Raw genomic sequence first — 26,577 nt, 5'->3', positions numbered from 1 at the left:
CATCTTGTGAAGGATACCTGCTATCAAGATGACATATCACTGCGGATGTTAATCTGGATGACCTGGCTTGAGGGAGTGTTTGTCAGGTTTCTCGATGGTACGTAATTCTCCCCACCCCCACTTTCCTCCTGTACTCCTTGGAAGAAAATCACTGTGTGCAGCCCCCATGGGGAGTCATGCTTTACCTCCTGGTAAGCAGAGTATCTACATGGAGTATTTGGAATTCTTCAGCATGGGAGATTTGTCTATTCTCTTCATATACTGATCCAATTATTTATACCTGAATAGATATTTATTTTATGCTTTAGGTTATACCACTACTTTATTTTGTTGCTCGAATTGTTCCAGCTTTGGTGATGGGGAGCACTTTTAGTTGACTCCCGCATCCTTGTGATGCACTTTATGTCACACCATTGTGAGGTGTTTATCGTTTTGTTTTTGTTTTTCATTTTTCTTTTAGCACTACCTTACTTTCTGGCACTATACGATGCTCCAGGCTCATTATGAATATTTCTTGCCCCAGTCCTAAATTAGCCACTGTTCCAAGGAGCCCTGGTTCCTTTTATTGGAAAATAGTATTAAAACCAAGATTTGGGTGGTAGGCGTGTTATTGCTACTGAAGTATCATTGCTTCTAGGCCAAACCAATTTTTCGATCTCTAGACATGGGACCTCGGAATGTTCCTATATGCTTCACGTATTTTAATTTATTCAACAAACATTTTTACAAAGATTACTATATGTCAGGTGTTATTTGAAGCATTTTGCAAATATTAACTCATTTAACCCTTATAATAACCTCTTAACAACAACAAGATAGGTAGTGTTATTAGCCCCATAAAAACTGGGATACTGAGAGGTTTAAACATGTAGCCAAAGTCATACAGCTAGTTAAGTGGCAGAACCAGGAACTGAACCCAAGCGTCTCACTCCAGATTGGGGGAATAACCAGTATACCACATTGCCTCACAGTGGCAAGGACCTCACAGAGCAGAAGATTAATGGATTAATGAATCCACCTACATTCATTCTCCAACAAATACCTATTATGTGCCCATTAGTTGCTAAGTTCTGTGCTAGATGTTGATTGGTTTAATGCCATTTGAGATACTTTCTTGGGCTACGGCACAATTTAAAATGAAGGTAGAGGCTGTTGTAATGTGCCCCTTGAGAGGACTCTGGCAGCTGCATGGGATGAAGATGGTGAAATGAAACCACTCCACGCAGGGGCTGCGAATACACTTTCTTACGCTACAGGTAATATTCCAGGGTAAAAGGCAGTGCCTGCTTTATTTCCTATCTTCCTATTATCCTTTTCGCAAATGTTAAAGTAAAGGTTAATATCTTTTCCTGTATATGAAACACCCAGTCGTTATGCCACTGTTCACTGATAAAATATTTGAAAATAAAATATTTGAAACTGTCTTTTGTGAAAATCATTGAACAAAACTGATATTTCCATTTACAGCTGATTGAAAGAAAATTTTAAATGTACACTTACCTTATGACTGTCACTAGTGGGTGGTTCCCAGAGACCAAGCCGAGACAATCTGAAAGGAAACAGGCAAAATAGCCACGCTGAATGCAACTATCTGCAAGGATTGCAATATTATTTATCCCCACATACTTAGTGGCAGAGCCCTATGAGGTGTCCCGTGACCTGGCTTTAGTTGTCAATAACACGTTTTGGGAACGGGAGGGCAGGTGGGATGGAGATGGGTTTCGCAGAAAGGACTCAGCTAGAAAAAGAAGGCGGAGGCTAACACAGTGGGGAATCTTGCATTGACCTCTTCCTGAAATTTACAAATTCCTTGGAAGAGGACATGGATTCAAGGGAAGGGATAGCCAAGAATATGGGCCTTCATTTTTCAGGTCAGAGCAAGCATCAGATGAGCCACCTTCCAGACGTACCAAAGGTTAGGGGCATTCCAAAAAGAACTAGCAAACACAGTGCCTTAATGCAACAATAAGAAATCACAATACAATAGGTCAATAAATGGGAATAATGTATTGATTAGATTCATAGGTCAGGGGAAAGGAATAATCAAAGGGTTTAGCCTGTGAGGAGCTAACTCAGTTCAGCTGAGTGCGTTTGACTGGGAAGACTTCAAGGAGGGGGTGTGATCTATTGAATCCCTTTGCCAGTGGACATGGGAGAGGGGCTGGTCTCTCAGATTTTGTTTCTGACATGTACCACCTCTCTCTGAGAAAAAAAAAGTGCATTTTGTACCTCTGGGGGCACCAGTCTAGACAATCTAATTAGTCCATCTAATATAGTTTCAAAACTATCAACAGGGTCAAAGCCCTCTTGGGAAATATGTAGGGAAAAAAAGTCCCAACTCATATCATTGAATTCTTAAAAATCAAAGTATCACTTTTATCAGTTATAAAATATCAAGAAATGTGCAACTGTTTGGGTTTCTAAACAGTCTCCTTTATTTAAAATATTGTCATAATTCAAGGAAAAGGTGTTTCCACTGACATGTTAGAAAAAAAGTAACATTCTACCGATTTCTGTGTATTCGATGATATACCAGTCATTGCGAAATATATCTCAGTCAATATACCAAGGACTCATATTCTTCCAAGCATTTAACAAAAGTACTGAATATACTTAAAGCAGAACTAGGAGTTTTACCAAAGAGGTAATAAACTTGTCCCTTCGAACATAGAATAGAGGCAATAGTTTTTCGTGGTAAAGACCTCAGGCAGGTTATTGAACCTCTGGATGTTCCACAAATAATAGTTATTATGTTCTTTTTAGTCCCAGCAATATAAGAATTCTGATCTAAGATAGATTCTTAATGTTTTTCTTACTTATAATAACCTACACATTTTAATAATATAGATATTTAGAAGAGATTTTGGCTTAATAAAATGTAATCTTTCCAAGCATGATTTTTTTAACTGGAAAATAAAATCTATGAAATGGCTTTTATATACTTTTCTTTATCTCATAGTTACTTTGTTGACATACAAACAGATCACAACTTGAAAAGTGGTATTTTACAGATTTTCATTGTTAGGATGTGGAATCTAGTCAACGTGAATTCACAGTGTTTTACACTTTAAAATATAGTTAACTCCATTTCAGACTTTCAGATTTTACTGAAACAACAACAACAAAGGATACTTGATTAAAATGGCAAGGTAGGTAAAAGAGCAGTTACTAGAGCCGATCTGACATAGGACCCCAACAGCTTCCATTAGTATCAGAGTGGACAGGCCACTAAAGACCAAACTCGTTGGTGGCATCCCAGTCAGATGGGCTGAGAGCAGGAGAAGAGCATCACATGAAAGGTATTAAACGCTCTGCCTGTTCTCTATGCCCCCAGACAACTTTCATTTATCTGCCCACAGGAGTACATTGAAATACAGCCTGTCTTACCTATCTTGTTTTCAGAGATTGCTAAGAAGTTGATGATGGAGGGAGGGAGGGGTGTGAATGTAGATAGGAATGCAGGTGTAAGTAATGAACAGGGTATAGAATCTATTTTTATATAATAGCAGCTTTCGTTGAAACATACGTAAGGGAAATTTTGTAGATTACACACATATCTTGCTAATTTAAATGATCACTTCGGGGAAACAAGGAGGTAAGGGGGAAGTGGGCTAACTTTGGAGCAGTCGCTTACCATTACGAGGCCTCTTTATACAGAAAAGTACATGTATTACTCTAAAACCCCTTTCTGACATCCATTTCAAGTTGGTCCTTACTTCTCCTTTAAGATCTCCATCAGGAAGTTTATGGTTTACGAGCAAATAAATACAGCTGTGGCCAAATTTGCTTTTTCAGAAGCCTGAAGTGAAACCTTTTTTAATGGTGTCAGTGCTTAAAATAGTTACTTTATGTATTTTGGGTTGCATATGCAAATTTCAAGGTTTATGATATGAAAGTCTGAGAACATTTGGATAAAAACTGCTTTGAAATGTTTTAAGTGTTGTATGAGGATACCGTTTAGCTACCAACACCAGGATTTCTATCTTATCCATCAGCCATGACATCCACTCATGCTAATGATGAATAAAAGGGTTTCTGGTCTCAGTGTTGATATCCAGTTTTTAGATGCCAAAACAAAGCGTTTTCACTGAGCACTATACTGTGACAAGAACTTGTAAATAGAATCAAATAGCTCTTTACATTTTCATTTTAATATGATTTAATAAGTTTAGTAATTTGAATATCAGAATCCAACCCTAACTTTCCTCAGGAAGTGGAAAAGGCTTAATATTTTATTCATCTGGAAAAAAAAAATGTGCCATGCTCCAAAACACAATTAAACTAGAAACAGATGATATTCATCCTCTCAGGGGCATTTAGCATAAGCTAAATATATTCACAGCACAGTTGATCATTTATAAACACAGCTACCATCGCAACCAGAGTTGTGTCCATGGCAGTCCATTCATGGTCTAAAGTGAAAAGCCATGAATTCTGCTAGGCTGGAGTCCACCTTTAAACATCATGCAATCAACACTGAGCTATTTTAGAAAATGCTCAATAAAAATATTTTAAAACATTCTATTCTCTTGTTTTCTACTTTAAGACTGAGTACTTAAATGAGGATTAATCTAGTTCTCTCCACTTCAGTAAATATGGAAATCAGGTATGGAGGGAATAGACTTAATAGGATTCTAGTTTCCATTAAAGGATCATTGCTACTGCGCTTGTTCCTCATAGCACAAACTCACTTATGCGAGATGCTTTCCTAAGCTGCTTTCATTTGCTAAGATTCATTCTGATGCCATGGTTCTGTGACTCAAGTTGTGAGGAATGGATACTTTTTTCATTTCTTTCTTAAAGCTGGTCTTAAATTCAGAAAGCATGTTATGACAAAATAAAAAGCAATAATAACAAGAAGAAACCAAATTTATTCCAGGGAAGAGAGATTGGATAAATGGAGGTTATACAAATGTATTTTCTAGCCAATTGGTCAGTCAGCAACATTTATAGAGAACCTACAAGGGCAGAGCCCAGATGGAATTACCCCCTCTCCTCAGGCCATCTGCAATGCCCTGTGTGGGAGAATGGCAGGCTAGGTCACAAGCAGAAAAATACAATCATCCAATAGCCACTCTATGTGCTTATCTATTCCTTCAACAAACATTTACAGAGCATCCACCGTGAGGCAAGGCCTAGGGGCTAGAAATGAATGATATGACTTCAGCTTTAAGATGCTCACTCCTAGGATGCCTGGGTGGCTCAGTCGTTAAGCGGCTGCCTTCAGCTCAGGTCATGATCCCGGAGTCCTGGGATCGAGTCCCACATCAGGCTCCCTGCTCAGCGGGAAGCCTGCTTCTCCCTCTCCCACTCCCCCTGCTTGTGTTCCTGCTCTCGCTGTCTCTGTCTCTGTCAAATAAATAAATAAAATCTTAAAAAAAAAAAAAAGATGCTCACTCCTAGAGGGGAGAAGCTGACTAGTCACTTATAAAAGACAAGTAAACCAATAAAATAATCAAAATGTGAGCAGTTGAATGACAGACTCACATAAACGTGAATAGCTGGTCTGAGCAATACCTGCACACACACCTTCTTCCTTCCCTTTCCCTTCGGATGGTTTTCCTCATTAGCACTTGGTCATTAGCACCATCATCACTTGATGTCATCATACATTTATTTGTTTATTTTGGTTTTCTGTCTCCTTCCACGGGAAAGTAAGTCCTTGAAGGCAAGGGATTTCTTTGGTTCACTGAGGTAAACCAGCCCCCAGAACAGGACTTCACAACTAGGAGGTGTTCAATAAACATTTATAAATGAATGTCTGAGTAAATTACAGAAGTCATTCAAAAGAAAGTATGATTATCTGGAAAGATGGGAGGCAATGATGTTAAGTTATTACAAAAGGTAATTACATTTTGACAAAGAAGAAGTTGAAAGTCAGTCAAGAGAAGTTCGCTGGGCAGGTCCTCGGGGACACCTAGCAATAAGTCCACGGAGTACAGGTAGTATTGTCTGCCCAGTGTCCTGACCTCGTGGAACTGTCTCCCAGCCCCCCGTGGCTTTAATAGGGTAGCTGATCCCAAACATCTACTCCTCTGACCACGAGGGAGGACGCAAACCAAGCCAGGCCAGCTGGTTCTCCCTCCTGGGCATTTACACCTGGACAAGAATGAGAAGCAAAGGCAGCTATGAGGGGAAGCAGCATCTCAGAAGGATGGTTTCCGTGTTTTGGCTTCTGAGACCCCCAATGCCCAGGTTCCTGTCTTCCCCAAAACCTGTTTGGTCAGCTCTTCCTCAGCAATTTTAGCTATTAATATCCTTCCAATAAACTTTTTTTTTTTCCTGGCTCTGGTAGTCTCCGTTTATTTCTGATGATTACATTCAAAGCACTCTGTGACCACAGGAGCTGATTAAAAGATGAATGTGGTTTGGAAAGGCTCAGAGTAAAGAATTTTTATTGAGCATTAACCATATGCAGGTACTGAGCGAAGCTCTTTATAGAAGTTATCCACTTTAATCTTTACAACCATCTCCATGAGTACCTATTCCCATTTTAAAACCGAGCCAAGCTCCCCACTCTATACCAAGTGGCTGAGCCAGCACTTGACTCTAAAGACCACAGTCTTAACAGCTCCCTGCTGTCCTCCTGGGAAACACAATTTTGAGTGTGTGATAAACAACTAGAAATGCCACTGGTGTCATGGTCAGGTTAGGTGAGTTAGGGTTAGGGATTAGGTGGAGATGGGTATCCTTAGGGAATGGGTAGAGTTAAGGGTAGTGGCACTAGCTTCTGTGCTTATAATTCAGGAATCTGACATTCTGAATTGTGTTATGATTTTTTTTTTTCCTATGCCATGTAAAGAATTAAGGAGAATTTCCTAGTGAGAAGTGCTAAAACAGGTGCCTGGGACAGGTGGTTCCAAAGTCTGAAAAAGACCTTAGTATAATTGCATATTTTTATTAATTAACCACCAGATACATGTATACATGGAAGTGACTGTAAATCATATAAATACATCTAATTAAACTTAAACAAAATGTATCCCCAATTCAGCTTCCTCTTAGACTGATCCCAAAGTTGCCTCTGGCTATGCCACTGTTTTAACACATGAGGGTAAATGCAGTCACAGTGGAGAGACAGTGCTCTTAACCAATTATAGTCAAAAGTTCCTTCTCCTTAAAATCTTACAAGAACGTTTGGCCATGTGGGCTAAATGGTAGGGTTCTGAGCTTCTGAGCTCACAGTGCATCTGGCCTGTGCTTTCCCCTCCTCCACGTCTGCTTTATCCCCATGATCAGAGAGTCCTCTTCCTCCCTCATCACGCCAAATAGGAAGCAGAAAATGGCCCATGCTTCTTGTTTAGTAAGTCAGGAGAGGGTGGGTCTTCAGATCCAGATTCATCAAAATGTGCTATCTCCCTCATGGAACACAATGGAAACAGTGCAGTAGGATGAATTAGCATCATTCATCCCACTGGAGCTTTATGAAGTCTTGGCTCTACACTATCTCCCCAAGACAGAGATCAAAATAGCAGCATCCGAACCATCCTTCATTGGTACCAGTGTGTGGGGGCAAATGGGACAGAGCCAATATGATTAAATTAAGGACCTTAAGATGGGGAGATTATCCTGGATTATCCAGATGGGCCCAATGTAGTCATAAGGAGGCAGGAGTGTCAGAGTTAAGGCAGAAGGCAGTGGAAGCAGAGATTGGAATGATGCAGCCAGAAGCCAAGGAATGCTGGAAGCTTCTAGATGCTAAAAATGGAAAGGAAATGGATTCTCCCCTCAGAGCCTCCAGAAGAAACCAGCTATGGTGACCTTTTGACTTTAGTCCACTGAAACTAATTTCAGGCTTCTGCCCTCAGAACTGTAAGTGAATAACTTTGTGTTGTTTTAGTCTAAGTTTGTGGCATTTTGTTACAGCAGCCATATGAAACTGAAACAACCACCTTCTCACCCTGACACTTCTTTTCTATGCTGACCTCACCAGCACCCACTTTTGCTCCCCTCCAAAACTACACACTACATCCAAATGAGGGCTTTGGGAGTAGTTCTCTCCTCATCAACCCTGAACAATTGCCCTGGGTGTTAGAGACTTCAAGGCACCAGAAACTCTGTACCATAAGGATAGGAAATGCTTGCATGCAAGGGGTAGGATGGGCAGAAACAATTTAGGACAGCAGTAAGCGCTACTGAAAAGGAGTTTGGAGTCATCAGCATATAGGCAATGGTTAAAGTCAAACCATAGCTAGACCATGTAAATACATGATAGTGACCTTGATTGAACTAGGAAGTGGATCAAGGGGATTTAGTTTGCAAATCATAGGCCTATCAGAGGTACCATAGAAAGTTAAGAGAAAATGTGATCTAGAATATAATTTTTAAAAATTAACCTTGAGCTGAAATACAATCTCAGCTAGGTCATGAAAAGGATCATATCTCATTCAGAGAGAAGCAAGCCTCAAAGAAAGCTCCTGAATTCCATATTGGGCACAGGGTTACAAAAATAGTCATAGTTCCTGACCTTAAGGAGATTACAGATAATTTCATCACAATGTAATGTGTGATGTGATAATGGTGTCAACAAGTGTACTCTGGGGGCACAGGAGAGGGGACGGTTAGTCCAAAGGATGGACTGAAGAAAACTTTCCTGAAGGAGTAAAAACTCATTTAAGGGATGAGTAGGAGGGAGAGAAAGCAGGGGAGCATTCATGGTAGAGGAAATAGCACAAAGTCCTGGTCGGTGGGGGGGTGGGTAGTTAAATCAATATGAGTGGATGAGTTCCCCCAGAAGATTATGCATAGTGACAAGAACAGAGGAGCAAGGACAGAACCCTGGAGACGAGTAAGGGTTAACGAGAAGGCAAAGGAAAAGAAGCCCACAAATAAGTCCAAAAAAGACCAAAAGGATCTGGAGGGAAGTCAAGAGGAAATGGTGTCATGGAATCCAAGAGGGTTAGAAGGCTTCGGGAAGGAGGGAGTTGAGTGAGATGAGTACTAAAAGGATCAAGAGAAAACCAGAAATGAGTTTTCTCAGAGCAGGTACATTAGACAAGGAGAGTACAAACCGGATTGCAAAGGGCTCAGTAAAGAAATGGAAACACCATGTTGAGACTGCACTTTCAAGTATCTTGGTTGACAAGGGAATGAGAACCATGCCTACTTGTCAGGTTTTTAAACTTTGGAGACAAAAATAGGCTTTACAGGCTGCCACTAAAATGAAGAGATAAGATTTAAATACACAACGAGAAGATAAGAATCAACTTGGATCTTTCTCCTCAAACTTAAGACAAAGCTAAAGTAAGTGCAAGTATCACAAGAACAGAGGGGCAAGCTGGCTAGAAAGAAGAAAAACATTTTAGAAGTAAAGAGACTATATATAAAAAAAACTTGTAAAAGAAGTCTCAAACTAAAGATCCCAAGGAGAATGAAGAAGATCTGGATGCATATGAACAAGAGAAATGGGGGTGGGGTGGGGTGGGGGGAAGAGTTAAAGATGCTTAGGCCAAAGGAGTGGATTCCACATCAAAGAAGCAAAATCAATAATAGTTGCACAAAATTTTATAAAAACTACAAGGTAAAAAAAAAATAGAAATAGGTGAAGAATTTCAGACAACTACATTATAATGATAAAGTAGGAGATAAAGGACTATTTCAAAACCCAGTTTCCATGGTCATCCCAAATTCGGCAAACATTCTTTGAGCACTGATGCAGGAAGAAAGGATTATATTTACTTAATAGCAGTAAACACAAAAATAAAAGATTTTGCTCAAGAATGACATTAAAATGTTCTTTCATGAAACCAAGTGGCAGGATAAGATTTTGATGGATCTAGTATAAAAATAAAGAGTTTAAAGTTTACAACAGAATTCAAATAATTAAAATGATAGAGGAAAATAAAGAACAAGAAAAAAGGAACGGTTAGTCATGTCAAATGCTGTTGCAAAGTCCAGTAGGATGAGTACTGAAAAGTAATCATCAAGAGGTCACTGATGACCTTGACAAAAGGTTTTGGGAGCTTCCAAGTTACACATATTTAGAGAATATTGTTAATAAAAGATCAAAATCGTAACATCAGGATGGGCAGGCAAACAACATGATCCAACTCAGTCCTGTCATTTCTAATTATTTCTTAATAACACTGAACAAGCAAAGAAATAATGGTAACAATTTGCAAGTAGCAATAGAAACATGCAGTAAGTAACTGCATCCTGAAAATGTCTTAATAATGACAACGACCTATTCCTTAAGCTTGAAGTTGAGGTCAGACTTTTAACCTACACGGAACACAGGCACATGACCCCACAGATCCCCGGTAATTACCTGGTGATCACCAATGTCTATCTGGCCTTGCCTGAGGGCTAGATCATCCCTGTATTCACTTCTGGATGTCATATAATTAACTCTTGCCTTGTTCTTATTCATTCAAAGGATGGAGTAAAATGTGCATGGATGTCGTTATTAAACATATTGTTAAACCTGGTATCTATCAGTTTTTGGATCTGATCAAGATTGGCACATAGAGGAAAAAAGCACATTTTCACTATTAAAGAAGGCAAGCTTTCTCTCTTTCCCCAATGCCAGGAGAAAAATTCTTCTGTAATTGAGTGTCAGGTCATTGACTGGCTGTCAATAAACGTTCTATGAATTAATGAAGGGTTAAGAAATAGGAGTGCAGCAATAATTAGCATAAGTGTAATGTAATGTAAATTACCATAAGTGAATAAAGGTCTTTCCCACAGTTTTGGTGAGGGATGGATAGCTCTTTACCTGAACTCAATGTTCCATTTTTGCAGTGTCAGAGAAACTCACAGATTCAAATTAAAGGGAAACACATCTTAATTGATGAGATGTCTGAAATACAGACTAGTTTTAATGAGGCATGCCTTTGTAAGTCACACAGAAACTAATTGCGCTCGAATCAGTGGCAAGGATTACTAAATAGGTTGTCTCCCCAACCCTTTCAATGACTTAGATAATGGTTGTTTTTAATTCTTTCTCTTTACTGCAAGTAGGAATTTTTAAAAGCTGTAAGTAGCTTAACTTTTCTCCTTAGCGCCATTCTAGTTGACAGAAAATTTGCTGAGCAAATCCCTCTTCTTAGTAAAAAAATAAATAAACTTCTGCTCAACCTGGTCTAAACAGCTACAAATTCTGATTTAATGAATGTGGTTTGGTAAAAATTAAATTGAGTGTACTTATCACTCTATAGCATTATGGGCACATGGCATTAACAAACCTGGCAGAGAGAAACCAACACTGTGGACTGGCTACCATTGGGAAGTATTTTCCATTTGATAATGTCATTTGATCCTTATGACAATACCATGAGGCGGCTACCATTATCCCCATTTTACTGATGCTGAAACCGAGATTCAGAGGCGTGAAACAGTGGCCTTAAGATCAGACAGGTGGGGGGGTGGGGGGATGGGTTAGCCTGGTGATGGGTATTAAGGAGGACACGTTCTGCGTGGAGCACTGGGTGTTATGCACAAACAATGAATCATGGAACACTACATCAAGAACTAATGATGTAATGTATGGTGATTAACCTAACAATAAAAAAATTAAAAAACAAAGATCAGACAGGTAGTAAGTGACAGTGGCCAACGTGATCCTACGGCAGTCTTACTATAAAGCCCATGAGTGCTTTCCTCATCATATTGTTAAAAAAAAAAAGACCCAATTCTCTGGGAGCCAACTCAGTGCAAAAGTGGAGCTTCTAGGAGAGTGGTAGTCAGCATGCACTTAGTGCCATTTTTTATCATTGAATATTCTTTTCAAGGCTGAAGTTGTGCTCTTTGAACACTTATTGACATCTTGAGCCTAGCAGATTTTGTTGCATTTGCAATTTTGAGAGGAAGAGTACCTAGATGAATGCTCCGGAGTTGGCATGTTGAAATGAATCGCAAATCCCTCTAGAAAATGATATATTAAGGCAGAGACACAGGAAAATCAGTTGCCTTGGGGAGCAACAGGAAGGAACTGGGTTAGATATTAAGGAGGACCTCCTGACACTAAGACAAGATAAGCACTGAAATGAACTGAGGACATTCGGTGGCGCCCTTGTGTGAAGACATATATAACAATCAGCGATCCATCGTCAGCCATAGGAAGTGCATATGGGAGCAAAAGCATGGACTATTTTAACTGACTCCAACATGTCTCCCTCAAATGTGGACACGACTGGTGAAAAAGCAAATTGTTTTGTGCAGTTTTGTGTGATGGTCAGTCAGTGCGGCCATAAGGGGAGACACCGGAGAGGTTCAGAAAGACAAAAGTTTTTTATAGTCACAGGTCCTGGAGACAGGAGGCACACCTGTCATACAGGGCCATGGTAGGGGGAAGCCTCAGGGTGGTCAGGAGGAAGAAAACAAGAGGAGGGGAAAGCCTAGGCCACAGTCTTTACTGGGGCTTCCATGGAAAAGGCAAGGCAGGGCAGAGGAAATAGTTTAACATTGGCTAGTTTGAATAACTCCAGAGGGTTTGGGGCTATAGTGGTGGTCTCTCATTGCCTGGTACTGGGCCCTGGCGTGAGTGAGGGCATGGAAATGTCGGCTTGGTGTGAATGAGCCAGATGGAGGAGGTATGGCTCTGGATTGGTTAGTTTTCTTTTCAAAGGCATGCTGCCCCTGAGTCCTTTGCTATCTCTAAGAATTGGCTAGCCCGGGGAGGGGCAGTGTCTCCCCAGCCAGAAAGGTTTTTAAGGTTTCAAAATATCATAATATATAGGAAATTAAAAATACAAACCATACACAAACATACCAAAAATTAGCACCAAATAATAGAATCTAGATGGAGCTCCAGCATCTGTTTAACCTTCAGTATGACAGCCTTTGGTCCCCCAGAGCCCAGACAGACAGCAGTATGCACAGCTGGTTTGGGGAAACTCAGAGAGCAAACACAGTACGATGACCACAGCTGATAGGCCAACAGACGACCCAAACCCAGAATGAGACAAGCTGAAGGTTTGGACAAAAGATATTATAAAGCATCACAACATCCTGGATAAACTGTACAGAAGCTAATTGGTTGGTGGCTGAATGGAGAACACACAAGCCGAATTGTCTGGAAGTTAAAGGCACATCACACAGAACGGCTAAATCCGCCACTGCCACAGAGAATGCATTTGGATGCACCCAGAGGCTTCTGAATAGAACCCACCACCAAAGCTATACATATTTTACGATTAAATTAAGGCTGTTTACAAATGTGTTTTTAAGACGAGAAGTACCAACTTTTTACCAACAAACAAAGCCAACACATTTAAGATTTTAATCCAGTCTGAAATAACAAATAGAAAGGAGAAATTCTACTGGATAAATTCCCCTCTGTAGTGTAGGCTATAAAACATTTTAAGCCTCAAAGGTAGTCTATGCTTCTCTTTTAGCAGAAATATTCATTCATTTACTATCTATATGAACTAATGTTTATGATTATTCTGATATATAACATAAACTTATGAACCAGATTGCAAAAATAGCATCTGTGCATCCTTCCAACTGATATGACAAACAAGAGCTCACAATGGGCATTTCATGGTGCCCTTGTCATGTGCATGTACCTGCAAAGATGTTTACCAGCAAGTAGGGATGACAGCTTGACATGGAGTGTTGACTGAAAGCATCATTTCAGCCTAACTACAGCGATTTCTGAAGTAAATCATTGTTTGATGTCAATTCTTTTACAGTCATTAATATATCACAAGCACAGGCCAAACCATTTCAAGATATATTTCTTTTTATGTCAGGAAGGCCCCAAACAGGAAGTGATAAATCGTTATTTATTTTCTTTTTCTTTTATCCCCAGACATCTCAAGTCATAAGCTTGGGGAGGGAATGTAGTTAGCCATCACCTGAATGAGTCATCTTTTGGATATGGCTGTCTTCACAGCACACGCTTTGTGGTGGTAGAATTCCAGTTTGAGTCAAGGGTATGACAACTACCTTTGAAAGCAAGCAAATGCTTTACACAAAGGGGAGCGAAAAGGAGAGGCCCCCACGTCTCACTTAACACCATTCATTTCAAACACTGCATATCCCGTACCTGAAGAATAGGGAAAGACCCGCTCTCAGCACTAGAATTCGTGTTCAGACTATGTACTTGGTTAAACCCTATGAGCTGATGAGGAGAGGCAGATGCACCCAAACCAAAGTCAACTCATTTGCTGCTGGCCTCTTGCTAATCAAAGAATTTCACTGACAAGCTACCAGTTTCAATCCTGACAAGCTTAGCAACAAAAACCTTATCAAGGTATAGCAATTTTTCATATTAAGCAATTTCAAACATATATTACTTATGCTTGCCTGTAAGGACCACATAGTACAACATGAAAGACAAAATCCAAACAAGGATAGTGTGAAAAATGCTATTAGAGGTATGATTTATATACTATAGGAACACAAGAGATGGACAACCTCTCTCTGGCATGTTGGAGAATAATAAGAAAAATGCAACATAACAACTACCACCAACATTTACTGAGAGCTGACTTTGGGTCAGGAATGATTCCTATGCTTTATATGTTTTACCTAACTTAATCCTTACAATTCAATGAGATAGAAAATAGTAAAGTACAGCATTCATTCAACACGTTTGAGGCATTGCTCTAAAGGCTTTTTCTTCAATACATTCATTTAATCCTCACAGCAAGTCTGTACAGATCTTATGACTTCCATTTTCCAGATGGAGAAGCTGAGGTACTGAGGGGTTCATTAATTTTCTCAAGGTCATATAAATAGGAAGTGGTGAAGCCACCATTTGAAACCAGTCTGGCTCTGCTGCCGACATGCTTAACCACTAATATACACGGTCTCACCCAATTACCATCCCATAGTTACAGATAAAGAAATTAAGGTCCAACTGATGAATGGCTGTTCTAGATAGAAAGTGTAAGTGGTCTGACTGCAGAGCCTGCCCTCCCAAGTTCTATCTCATGAAGAGAGCCATCTGAGCTGAGACTGAAGGATGAGAATTTCATAAGATGGAGAGAAAGGGAAAAGTTGTTCTCAGGAGAGAAGGGTACGTGTGGAAAGCCACCCATCGTGGAGAGTTCTGACATTGAGAAGTGGTCTGGAATGGCTCAGTGACTACTCTGGGCTTGCCCCCACTGATCTGTTCTTGAAGGGGGTGACTCAGAAGAGACACCACACCAGAGAGAAATGGGCACTGGGAAAGTAGAGCATCCCTGCTACCAATCAAGGTGGCTATCCTGAAACTTTACCAAGCAACAGCTCCTTGTCATTTTTTGCAAATTCAACTTTCAACATAATCCAAAATGCCAGAAAACAATCATTTCCTATTTGCAGGAGGTTTTGCAGAGCTGATTATGAATAAAAAGCATCATGCCCTGTTCCTTTTATCAGGAACCTCACTGACAGAGTCTTTTACTTTTTATGAAGACAAATGAATATGGGTATTCTGATTAGAAGCAGAACAACATCAGCTCGTGAACCAGACTCTGGACATAACATCTGGGACATGACAGCTGTCAGAGGAGGAAGCTGAAGATGCACCACACAAGAAGAGACATCAGTGCTAGGCACATCCGGTGAATCCAATTGACAGAGGCAACTTGTCCTGTGTTAGTAGACTCTCATAGTGAGCATTAGCCTCTCAGCAACTGGACATTGATATAATTATCCTTCATAAGGGAGGATGGTCACCTTGGGGGTGCAAGTGGGGGGTGACAATGTATTGGACATGCAAGGTGGCTTCCAGTCAGACCATTTCCTCTGACAAGTCTACTATCCACAACCTTTTTGGAGAGGTTTTTCACCATAGGACCAGCCTGCCTTGTAGCTAATTGAACCAAAGACAAGTGTGTGACCCAAAAGCAGGTTTTATAGGCTGCCCTATGGGTACTAGAGAGGACCCATCAGATTTTTTTCTGGAAGAGTTTAAATGCAAGACATATAAAAAATAGTAGAGCACAGACTGACAAAAAAGCAGAAAGACGGATGAGTAAACTAATGTCAAGAAACAACAGGGAGCAGAATGAAGTTGGCCACAAGCAGTGTCCTCCCATTTAAAGAAAGACTCTCTTACAGACAATAATGGCACATGGCTGGCTTTCCTGCTGCTCCCATCCAGATCCGTCCCCTACCCTTCTACGCCACAGGAGGCTGATCTCTACAGATTGCACCGCCCGAGATCCCTTGCTCTCTGGCTTCCTGTGGAGCTGTGCCAATTGGAGACATAGCAGATCAAAGGGTACGAGGAGAAAGAGTTGGGAGGCATGTCTTCCCTTTTCCCTCCCTGCCTTGCATCATGCTTCTGGCAGTGACTCTGTCCTTGTACAAGTTAAGTCCCTGTCAATGGCTCTTTCTGTACCTCCAGTGCTTGCCAGCTCTGGCTTCAGGCTCAAGAGGGATTCTTCCTTTTGTTGTCCCTGGCTGCTTCAGGGACTTGGGCCCCTCTGCTCCTGCCCACATATCTATAAACAATCTCTTCATTAAAGTACCTTTCAAATCCCAGCCTGGGAGCCTTTTCTTCCCATTGGAGCTGATTTGTGGAAGAACACAAAATAGAGAGCAATAAGACAAGAATGAGTGGAACGAAGTCTGCGAAGAGGCTCTTTCCTCTTCCCTGCTCCTCTGTTGAATAAATCCTTTCACTGGAGGTGAACTGTGAAGACTCTGGAGAGCCTCAGTAATCTATGGGGGAGTCAGGGTATCACCTACAAGCCTCTCCTCATTGTGATGTTTGTTCAACCAGTGATTTTTTTTTTTATACAAGCATTTACTGAGCCTCTACTATGTGTCAGGCATCATGCAAGGCTCTGGGGATCAAGTGGCAAACAAAATACACACAGTCTTTGCCCTCATGGATTTTACAGTGGTCAGGGAAGTAGGGAAGGCAGGGTTTGATGTAGTCATGGAGCAGACAGTAAACAGATAATCATGTAAATCAGCTTATAATTACAAACCTTGACAAGTACTCAAAGGAAAATTGGAAGCTAAGAGAAAAATAGGAAGTCTGATTTAGAAGACTGACTCTAATGACTGGAGCTGCTATTGGCCAAACTACCCATCTTATGGATGAAGAGACTCATAAAAAGTGAATATGGAGAAGACTGTGACATAAGCATGTTTAGGTAAAAATGCCTGGGCTCATAGGGCAAAGCCATGTCACCTCCAACACCTCCTTTTGCTACAGAGAACAGATGAGGCTGGGTTTTGATAAGTATGTTATGTGGAGGACAAGTATTACGGTGGCCAGGTCAGTCCAGACACTGCCCTCAATCTCCGCTTCCGAAATTTCCTGTCACGGCAGAACGTGCCTCTGGAGAGGTAAGAATTTTAGTATTTGAGGAAGTATGAAATGAGGCCAAAAGCGGTGCCAGTCACCTCCTTTGTTCAATTTGGGGAAAAGTTCTCATCATTCCCCTTTTTCTGAGGGCACAAAGCATTTAGAATAGCACCTCTCAGAAGCTGTTCCACCTTATCCACTATCGTCTCCTCAAAACTGCATTGCTTCTCTCGGGGCATGAGTGATCTGAGTTAATGGGGCGTCAAAACTTTTTTTTTTAAGATTTATTTATTTATTTGAGAGAGAGTGCATGAGTGGGGGGGAGGGGCAAAGGGTGAGGGAGAGAATCTCAAGCAGATTTCCTGCTGAGTGGGGAGCCTAACGTAGGGCTCAATCCCAGGACCCTGAGATCACGACCTGAGCCAAAACCAAGAGTCAGGGCTTAACCAACTGAGCCACCCTGGCGCCCTGCGGAGGTCAAAACTTCTGAGGAAAAAAAGAGGAGGAAAGTCCTCCTCTTACTTTCTTTTGTTTCCCAATGTCCTGGATAACTACTAGTAAAGATATGTCTTCAGTTTGTCTTCTTATGTGATACTCCATTAGGAACAAAAGAACATTGAATTTTGGGGGTCTTATTTTGGGAATGGGCAATTTACAACCTTTGATGTTTTTATACAACACTCATGTAATATTCAATTAATAATTACTGAGTTCCTATTATGTGCAAGACATTATGCTTGTCTCAGGTGATATAGTAATGAGCTCAACCTACATGGCCCTTGCCTTTAAGGGATTTCTAGTGTGGCCAGAAAGACAGATAATTAGCAAGCAATTGCAAAAAAATTATAGTAAGTGTTACATAGGATACTTATAAGACACTTAATAAAGACTAGAAAAGTCAAAGAAAGCTTTCCCAAGAAGATTGTCACTTTAATTACTTAAAGGATTTGTAGCTGAACAGAAAGCTGCAGTGGGTGAGGGATTGGGACTATTCTAGGCAAAAGAAACAGCTTCATGTGCAAAGGTACCGGGGTGAGAGGGAGGTGCATAGGGATGCTGACTAAAGGTCCCTATGGCTATAGGAAGGGATGTAAGAAAAAGAGATGGGGGATGAAGCTGAAGCTGTTGCATTTGGCTGGGTCATGACCACACCTGGAAGCCCAGTTAAAGGTGTTGGCCTTTATCTTAAGGTTACCATGAGTCCCTTGAAGAGTTCTAAGCAAGGAAATACATGATTAAGTTTATGTTTTGGAAAGATCATACTAACTCAATTGAGATAAGGACTAGAGGGTTCCAAGAATGGAGGGGAGGCACTGTTTAGGGAAGACGTGGCACCAATCCACGTGGGAGACAATGCTGGCCTGGACTAGAATACTTCCTCAACTTACAAAGCCTCAGACATGGTTGAACTTGAGCTGAACTTGAATGAGTGAGTTGGCAGGACGTAGGGTGGACTGGATGGACACAGAAGGTGAATGAAGAGGTGACCCATGCCTCTCAAGGATGACCCATGCCTCTCACCTGCCCATCTAGGTGAATGGTGCTGCCAGACTGAGAAAGAGCAAGTTTACTGGACGAGAAGGAAAAATTATGAATGAAATTTTAGCTATGAAGTTAGAGGTGATTTCAAGGTATCCGTACGAAGACACTTAGTAAGTAGTTGAATAAACCCCTCTGGGCACCAAGACAGAGAGCTGGCTGGACCTAAGGATGGAACTCTTTAGATACAGATGGTAATTAAAGCCATGGCTATAGCAGTTGTTCAGGGAGAGGGTAGTGAGATAAGAATACAGCCTGAGGGAGAACACTGAAGACCATTTAGTGGCTTATCAAAGGAGAAAGAGCCCAGAAAGGACTGTCTAGAGAGAACGAGGGGTATACATGGAGACCGTTCCACACCTGAGTTCATATGGCAGCTACCAGGCAGACTTCTGAGCCAGGCTGCCTGTAGGTAGGTCCTGGCTCCACTCGTAAATGACACAACCTTTAACAACTTACTTAACTTCTTTGGGCCTCAGTTTCTCTCATTTTAAAATGGTGACAATAACATCTATAGAACCCACTTCATAGAGTCGTTCTGAGGATTACATGACTTAATATTTATAAAGTGCTTAAAAGAGGGCATGGCACTTAGTATAAGAAAATCCAGCTTGTTATTACACATGTGTGCATGTGTGTGGGTTCAACTGAATGAGTCCTATGTCTCAGGTTCAGATCAAAAATAGTGATGTTGTATATTCAGAACTCTGCAGAGCTAGATGACTTCTTCAAATGCATCTGTGTTTATGGACACAACACTGAGTCAGAAAGGGTTATTCTGCAGCTCACATCACGTTCCAACAACCAGCCAGACTGTGAAGTGAGTCACCACCCTGTCAGGCACTTCCTCAGAGTTCCTCCACTGGGTCCCCGGGCAACAAGGGCCTCTCAGGAGCGCGTAATGAAAGCCAGAGCAGCTGAAGAGGGAAAGGAGGCTGATCATTAAGGTGTCAGGGAAGAGCCAGGTGGGAATGATGATGGATCGAATACATGCATTTAGCTTTACTCTCTCCCCAAGCCCCACAAAAATGACACTAAAAGGATTTTATTATAGGCATAAACCCACAAGGACAAAGAAAATATGAAAAGAAACAAAAGCAATGAAATTTTGGAAGCTGGAAAGCAGATGGGCAAGCGGTAACTGACTCAACAAACCTGAAAATATGAATCCTAAGGCGGTAGTGGGAAAGACAAGAGGCAACCAGATTTACATAATCCCCAAATGGCCCAGGAACTGGCAAGGACCAGGTATTTCTGGAAGAAGGAGATGATGTTGGGACTAAAAGCAAGAGGATGAATTGGAAGTCTCCTTAAGAGACCGGTGGATCCCCAGATATCCTCCTTATGCAGCAGGATAAATGTATATTATAGATTTCATTATCTTCACAATTCCTCATCCCTCCCTTTGGTGTGTGATTTTGCAGGTGCAACACTAGAAACAGAATATACATCTCTGCCTCATTGATGTTATGTTTGGCCAACGCAGGAGGTTCTGAGCCTAGGCCTTGAAACACATTGTGTACTTCCACATGTCCCTGTTGCAGCTCTGACGTGGCCGTGAGAAGACTCTGCCCCCAGGAACTGCTGGTCCAAGAAGAATGAAAGACACACATAACAGATCTGATCTAAGCCTACAGCCTGGATCCATGCCTAACCAAGCCCAGCTGATCTAGAAGCAAGGGCTTGTTGCTATGATATGCCATCGATATTTTGTGGTTATGTGTTGCACAGCATAGCTGACTGAGATGCACTAGGTCTGTACAACTGGAACACTGCCCTAACAAAAGTAAAGGATTTGCCTTTGGAACAGGTCACAGGTGGTCATATGGATAAATATACTAATATATTTACGTATGGCAATATACATATTTTGAGAGGCTAAGAAATGAGGAAAATACTATAAAAGATGAAAAAATGGTGCCCCATGTTTTATAATGCAAAACATTTGGTATAATTGTAACCTATGGTAACTTGGAAGATAGAAAATATACCTAATGAACTCAAAGCTTTAAGTCTGCCAGGAGGTCTCCAGGCAGAATGTTGAAAAAGAGGACTAGAGCATCCTCAGCAAGTTTAGGCCAAAGCACATAAGGGGTGGGCACAGATGCAAGGATTCAGAGGCAAGGCCATGCCCTGTGGACATATGGCAGCTGGACTCAGGGCACAAGACTGAGTGCAAACCCCAAACTCCTACCTCCCTCCACTGGGGCTTTGATGGGTGTTTCCCAGCTTGATCTGGAAGCATCTAGGTTTGAAAAGGCTCCCGGGCCTGCCACTGGCATGACTACAGCATGCTAGAACTGGTGACTCCTAAAGCACATTATTCATATCATATTTTAACACTTCCCCTGGTGACTGGTCCTCAGCAAATGTTTCTTAAACAAATAAATAAACGATCTTAAGTCATTTAACTCTCCCCGACTTCAGTTCTCTTGGTCTTTCCCAATGTTAGGTTTCCACAATGGATATGTGTCCTAATTCTCAAGCTATAGTGAGGCCTGGGAACTTCTGGGATCTGTTTGTTCAGCTTTAGACTGGCCTTCAGGCATCTGCCGTAGGAACCAAGAGATCCAACCCCTCCACGCTGAGTCCCTGCTTCTCCCAAAGTCAAGGCACCACAGCCAAGCTTGACTAAACAAGAGAAGAGAAAGAAAGTTAGTTTATGTATTGTTTAAAGACCATTAGTTCCATTTCAGCTACCAAGGATTTTTTTTTTTTTTTTTTTTGGTCATTACAGCAAAAAGGAACAAGTTCTTCAGAGGGCAGTGTTAGATCCAGGTGCTTCTTAGCATCCCCAGAAGATGCCGGGCAGGAGGCAACTAGGAAACGGCTGCTGTGTGGATCCAGGAGCAAGGCCCAGACAGCTGCCCCTCATGGTCCTGCATCCCTAAGGCAACTGCAGGCACTGGGAGTTGTCCGTGCAACATGCAAACGTAAGCTACACGACCCTCCACATCCTCAAAATGAAACTACTAAAAAGCTCACATCTTCCTGTATTCATCTCTTCTGCTTCATATGCCCATCACACTAGACCAGCTGAAAATCGATCAGGCTTACAAACTGCTTCTCTTCTCCCAGCCCTGGGGTGTCTCTCTGATTCTACCATCTCCCTTTCCCTGTGACCTCATCCTCCTGGGCGAGCAGAACCACACTGCATTTTACCTGCTGGTTTCCCTGGCTGCAGGCACGGGGCAGGGCCACGCAAGCAATGCCCATCAGACACACTTCAGCCCTCATTCCAAGAGAAACGGTCCCAGGGTTGACCCCCCACCCCGCCCCCCTGCCCCGCCCGTCACAGCTGCAGAGCACACCTGTTACCCTCAATGGGGACTCTTCATCAACTCCAAAGCACAAAGGAGGCAGAGCTTAGCACCTAACACACCTGGTGCTTCTTAGCATCCCCAGAAGATGGAGAGGCAAAAGGAAAAAAGGGGAAAAAAAGGGAAAAAAGGGGGCACGGGGGAGGCATTTGACATGCATGTCGTGATGATGAGAGAGATTTACATGTGGATGGCCCTGAGAGGTTTCCTGGGGCTACTTTTTTTCCAGGGTGCTATGAGAGCCAAGAGAGCTCCACCTTGTCAGGACGGGAGAATGTATCTCCACGGGGACTTGCTACCTGCCATCTGAGGACACGTGTCTGCCAGAGCTGGCTGGCGGGAGGCAACTGCCACCCTCTTCTTTCTAGGAATCACACCTTCTCTTTCCCAAGCTCCCTTCTGTCTTCCTTCTCTCCTTCATCCTCCCAGGTTTGGAGGCATTTGGGTGGCTGCACATCTTGGCTCTCTCTAATGGGCCTGGCGGTCTTTCAGGAGCCCCTCTGCAGCTGGCCCAGGACCCAGATTCCTCGCCTCCATGGAGGGGAGCTGTCAGGGCAATTGTGCATTTGCGTTTGGAAGAAGCCCAGCATCTCTTCCACACTGAAGTAGGTGTGGGATGGTGGGTGCCCCTCTGTCATCCACTTAATCTGTCACTAGATGAACAACAGCCACTACTGATGGTGATAGCATCCTCAGACTGGGAGTATCTGACTGCTGGCTCTTTTCCCAACTTAAAGAACATCATAGGAAGCATGAGGTTGCCACAGCCCCACTGAAGTTTTCATGACATAAACAAAGGGTCAGCTGATGGCTATCAGGACCTCGCCTTAATTCAGCCACGCTTAATTCAGTGTCTGTCTTGTCTGCCATCTGGAGGGACACTGAGTATAAGGCAAAAATCTACCTCCCACTAAATAATTTGTAGGACGAAGATGTCAGTGCAGTTATCACTGGGCCTTCTCAAGAGCCAAGGAAATCTTACTATTTTGAAATGAAGGATCAGAGACCTCAGGAGGTCCTGCAATAAAAACCACTTATGTGGAGGACAGGGCTTGGCCCAGAGTCTTGCTCATGAAAGGCACTCGATAAATGCATGCTGTTTCCGATGAGCTAGGAGATTAACTCAGACTGTTTATGAAATGTCTGTGTGTATTTCTGAGAGCACAGCCACCTTTGCCTTATAGCACTGCAAGTGGCTTACTCCTGCTTGGATGCAGAGGGTCTTGGAATAATCATACCTGGAGAACCATTTGTTAAATGCTTCCCTTGTACCTGTTCCTCTGGTCAAACACCTTCAGTCGTTCCCTACTGCCAGTGGATTTAAGCCCTGGCTACTCAAGGCACAATCTGATTCCACTGGCCCTCGGCTGCCTATCTCGTCCTACTCTCTGCTTCTCGCTCATGTTCAGAGTCACCTTAACAGCAGGTTAGCCAGATGTCCAGTCCATAAAGGGTACATAATGAAAGGTCTTAGTCTAAGCAAACGCAAGCAAAATCTGCATTCTCAGTATAAAGCTGCTGGAATTCAACAAGACAGGATTCAGCAGAGGCTGGGAGGCTACTAGTTGGAGTAAAGGACTTGAGAGACCCAGGCTGAGAAGGGAATGGCAGGCCAAGTGTGGGAAGGGGGAAAGGGAGAGGTAACCCAGCAGCCGCAAGGTGGAGAAGCAAGTCTTGAGAGAACAGCCAGATCCTTTCAAATGAAGTGATTCAGACTTTTTCTCTTTCTGCTTTTGGAAATGGTAGCTAAGAACAAGAGCTGGCGTAGATAACGCGGCAGGCAGTGCTGTAAGTGACTTACCTATATGAGCTTGTTTAGTTCACACAAGCCTCGGAGGGAGATACTGCTGTTATCCCCATTTTGCTGATGAAGAAACTGAGGTGTAGAGTGGTTGAGTGACTTGTCCAAGGTCAAACAGCTAGTGAGTGATGGAGCCACGTCCACCTCTAGACTCCAAGCCATTCTGCCTTTTCCATCCACCCTATGTTGCTCACCCACTGTTACAGATTGGGGAGGTGGGATTTTGTTTTGGAGAAGACCAGAGAAGGGGGAAAAGGATCAGCTGACATGTGGATTAAAACATAAAGGAAGGAATAAAGAGTTATTAATAGGAAACTGATTTATGGCCTCCCTCACTAAATATATATTGAAAAAATATCCACATAACATTTTTAAGAGGACATAAAATATGGGCCTGCCCATAGTAGACACACATTTTGAGGTGTTGCTGATTGTGCCTCCAACCCTCGTTCCCTGGAAACACACACGTTGAGCCTTCCCACCCCAGGGTCTTCCTATCCTCCCTCCTCACCCTGCCCCCTACTGTCCCCTCTCCATCTCCTGCCTGTCAAAACCCCCAGTCATCCCAGCTCATTCAGATGCCACCCTCTCTGGGCACCTCAGGCATGGCACTGTTCCTACTAGGCCTCATTTTATAGGTGTTAATAGACTCACCATTTTTTGGAACAAACAATGCTTTTTGGAACACTCTTACTGTATAATAAAGTACTGGCCTTTGTCCCTGGTTCCTAAAAGGGATCCTCTCAACCCTTGGAATTTCCCAAGTGACAGGAATGTCCTTGTTGCTCTTGGTGGTTCCTTGGACCACACCCGACTTTATGCTAATAAGGTGGCTAACGGTAGCCCCCGAAGATAGTTTCAGGATGGAGGATGGTTACGCTGGAAAAACCAACCATGTGATCCTCTGGTTTCCTTGTTCTCAGGCTCTGCTCCCCAGGTGATCGTAGCCCAACTTCCAGGGAGCGCGGGAGGTTGAAGATAGAGTTCAATCACCTGGCCAATAATTCAATCAGTCATGCCTAGGTATTGGAAGTCTAATAGAAGCTTGTAGCACCAAAGCTCGGTTGAGTTTCCTGGTTGGTAATATACATCAATGTGCCAGGAGGAGGATGCAGCGTGAGGACAAGGAAACCTTATTTGGGGGACCACCCAGACCTCACTCTATGTATTCCTTCATTTGACTTGTCCTCATTTGTATCTTTTATAATAAAACTCTGGTCATAACTATAGCACTTTCCTGAGTCCTACATCATTCCAGCAAATTACTGAAACTGAAGAGGTAGGGGAAGCCCCAGATTTGTTGGTCAAATGTGCAGGTGGCCTGGGAATCCCAGAGCTTGTGCCTAGTGTCTGAAATGACGGTAGTCTAGTGGAGGCCGGAGCCCTTACCCTGTGAAATCTGACCTAACTCCAGGTGCCAATTAGTGTCAGAGCGGCACGGCAACTCCCAATAGACTCTGTAGACACATGGTGAGAAAGAGACGCAGACCGTGGCCCCCTTCACAGCGCTCAGTCCAGCCAGGATGGCAGACACTGACTAGGCATCAGTAATGTGAGGAAGCTTTGTCTGAAGTGAATTACAGGGCATGGTGGGGCCTATGGCAGAAGGAGCCCCGGCACCTAAGGACGTCAAGACCAAGACCGTCTCTTATTCATCCATATCTGCAACAATCAGGATGATGACCGGGACACCCCAGGGGCTCAGGAAATTATGCCTAATTAAAATCAATGAAATACAACAGCACTGTGTTCAGATCAGACCATTTTCTACCTTGGAAATTCCTAGGTTAGTGACCGCCTCTCACCTGGCCAGGTGGTTATGCCACGTGGAAACCAGAGATATTCCCAGTCCTAAGGCCCCCCTCATTGCCCTTGACTCTCTTGGCTTGTCTGACCTCTGCTTTTACTTTCCTATTCAATTCACTCCTCCCACCTCTCCCCTTGGGCTCCTTCTCTCTCTCATCAGAGAAAAAGGAATAATCATCACCCTCCTTCAATCAAAGGGATGGCTCAGTTGTTCTGCAATAACAATCAATAGTGATTTGGATGTGAGAGAAGAGAAGACAAGAGGAATAAAGGAGAGAATTGGGGTCAGAATTCTCCCCCCACCCACAGTGCTCCAGGAAGGCCCTACAAAGCGATCCAGTTAACACTTGAAATGAAAGCTGCCTGCCACTCCCAGCAGCATAAAGAGACCGGTAGCCTCAAACATGTGCTACAGAGAACAAAGAAATGAGAACCATCATCATCATCAGTCTAAATACTCACTATGTGCCAGGCATGGTTCTAGAGTAATAATTAATGTTTTCATAAATGATTTTTCCAGGAAGATTAACCCTTGCTCCAGTAAGTGGCAGAGTGAAGACAAGGAGTCTTATCTCTGTAAAAGCCTATCTATGACTTCAACAAGTCTTTGATTCTGTCTGAGCCTCAGCTCTTTATCTCCATAGTAGAGCTCAGACCCGTGTCCAAGGTCACGCAAACAGCCAGTAAAGGAGATGGGGCTCGCTTACTTGGATGATAGTCAAGAAATAATACAGACAATCAGTTAAACCCTTGGCCCATACTGAATCTCACAGAACTGAGCAAGGAAAACGACTGAAAAGAAGAACATGCTTTAAAAGGCTGAATATCCTTTTACCTAACCCACAACATCATGCCCAACCAGAAGGGTATAATCATGTCACAATTACACTTCGCTTTCATTCTTAAAATACATTTTA

The 26,577-nt window shown here is 42.5% G+C and overlaps 1 protein-coding gene across 7 annotated transcripts in view; it reads right to left on the bottom strand.

The window, feature by feature from the left end:
* NCALD (neurocalcin delta) overlaps window positions 1-26,577 on the bottom strand; it is a 369,810-nt gene that overhangs the window by 173,219 nt on the left and 170,014 nt on the right. For 6 of the 7 annotated variants that reach the window (XM_088022775.1, XM_088022776.1, XM_088022777.1 and 3 more), the window contains one exon: window positions 1,501-1,549. The gene's annotated coding sequence lies outside the window, so the exon portion shown is untranslated. Of the gene's footprint in view, window positions 1-1,500; window positions 1,550-23,854; window positions 23,873-26,577 lie in introns of those variants that run through there. The other variant, XM_088022774.1, reaches the window with a different exon arrangement.

Source organism: Eumetopias jubatus, unplaced genomic scaffold (assembly GCF_037043125.1).
Source record: "Eumetopias jubatus isolate StellerSeaLion01/CBP00866 unplaced genomic scaffold, mEumJub1_p1.0 scaffold_4, whole genome shotgun sequence".
In the NCBI taxonomy this organism is placed as follows: domain Eukaryota; kingdom Metazoa; phylum Chordata; class Mammalia; order Carnivora; family Otariidae; genus Eumetopias; species Eumetopias jubatus.
Note: the sequence above shows the minus strand (reverse complement) of the source record. Positions and strands in the feature narration are given on the sequence as shown.